Source organism: Copadichromis virginalis, linkage group LG14 (assembly GCF_057382275.1).
Source record: "Copadichromis virginalis isolate Kocher_CV1m ecotype Utaka linkage group LG14, C_Virginalis_male_GT1.1, whole genome shotgun sequence".
Taxonomy (NCBI): domain Eukaryota; kingdom Metazoa; phylum Chordata; class Actinopteri; order Cichliformes; family Cichlidae; genus Copadichromis; species Copadichromis virginalis.
In genome coordinates, this window is record NC_140631.1 from 19,584,233 (window position 1) to 19,586,117 (window position 1,885).

General features: G+C 43.2%; 1 long non-coding RNA gene across 1 annotated transcript; it reads left to right on the forward strand.

Annotated features, from left to right (window-relative positions):
• The first annotated feature begins 531 nt into the window (after positions 1–531).
• On the forward strand, positions 532–1,429 carry LOC146693830 (uncharacterized). The gene is made up of 3 exons (XR_014923866.1): positions 532–905; positions 1,057–1,112; positions 1,244–1,429. It is a non-coding gene; the product is annotated as an uncharacterized LOC146693830 (long non-coding RNA).
• Positions 1,430–1,885: the final 456 nt, after the last annotated feature.

Genomic DNA, 1,885 nt, shown 5'->3' on the forward strand with positions numbered 1-1,885 from the left:
TGCAGGCCGATCAAATTCTTCCACACCAAACTCTCTCATCCATGTAATTATGGACCTTACTTTGTGTGTTGGTTTACTGTCATGTTGAAACAGGAAAAAACCCCGTACCAAAAACGCCCCCTCCACCAAACTATATGCTTGGCACAGTGCAGTCAGACAAGTACCGTTCTTGTGGCAACCGTGATACCCAGATTCATCCATCGGAGTGCCAAACGAAGAAGCCCACTTCTATAGAGTCCAGTGTTGGCATGCTTTACACCATTGCATCTGGTGCTTTGATGATCTAAGGCTTGAATGGAGCTGGTAGGCCATGGAAACCCATTCCATGAAGCTCTCTCTTAAGAGATTTGCTCTCTTGAGCTAATCTGTCTTTGTAGAAAGTTGGTGACCTCTGTGCACTATGCGCCTCAACATCAGCTGGCCCTGCTCTGTGATTTTCCATGGCCTACCTCTTAGTGGCTGAGTTGCTGTTATTCCCCCTCTCTTTGTTAAATTACCCACTTTGTTATAATACCATGAACAGTAGTGATGGGACGTTCTGTATCGAGGCTTCGGAGCGTGTGTCGAGTAATGGAGGGGGCGTTTCCGCGAAGCGCGTATCGAGGCTTGCTTCATTTATGGGAGGAGCTGAAAATGATGACGTCCGAAGCCTCGCTGCCCGGCTGTACCACGTGACTGGTTCATGAAGTGGTTCGAACTTTGCCGCGAGATATGACAGCGATATAAACCCCTCAGACTTCATTCAAAAATGTGGGTGTTTGATGGAGAGTTGCGGTTAGTGAGAGTTTGGAGACCGTTTGGAGGTTTATGAGAGTGAGGAAAGTCAGGAGAGAATGGAGCCAGCTAAGAAGAGGAGGATGTCCTCCCCTGTGTGGGAACATTTTGATCTTATTCCTCCCAACAAGGTATGTAAATTTCTACAGAAGATGTATTTTCATGATACTGATGGTGCAATACAATTTATGTTGAGCTGTCTTGACTTTTGTACAAGGTGAAGTGTTTGCTATGTGCCAGGGAGCTGGGATATGACAACAACAACACCTCATCCATGCTTAGGCACTACAGAGCTTTGCATGAGAATAAGGGGGACACCGATTGTGGAGCAAGACCAGGTGAGCCATCAAATGCAATGATAATATAGGATGCAGTAATATTACTAAATGATATAACAATATTATACAACTGTTATAAGTTACGTGTGTGATATTTATATTTGTGCTTTATCTTTATTGTCTTTCCTCAGGAGAACAATCTCAAATAGATGAAGACCTGGTCAGCATGGTGATTGAGGACTCCCAGCTATTTAGCATTGTGGAGGACAAAGGATTCAAAAGATTTGTTAAATCATTAAATCCTAGCTATGTTCTCCCCACTAAAAAGGTCATAAAAGCAGTGAAAATTTAGTTTTTACAGAATAAAATGTGAACAGGCAGGACAAAGCCTCAGTGTGTAGCTGTCCATACCTCAACGTTACAAAAGCACAACTACTGTCCACACCCCAACCACACCTCACCTCACAGTAAATGATCATTTCCATTTCAAGCATTTCCAAATAATCATTTCCCATACTGCCACTATAAATATACACAGTATACTGCCATCACTACAATATACATGTTTTACACACTCCTTTTGTTGTTGACATTTACAGGCTGTGTGCAAAATGCCACACTCTTCAAATTCATGCCAGCTATTATTTTTACGTCCAGTAGGTGTCCTGCTAGAGCAAATGAAGCTTCATGAAGCTTCGCGTTGGGGTGAACCAATTGGATGAAAAGCTTCAGTGCTTCATGGGGCTTCATCTGCCCATCACTAATGAACAGTTGACTGTGGAATATTTAGTGGTGAGGAAATTTCACGGCTGGACTTGTTGCACAGCTGACAT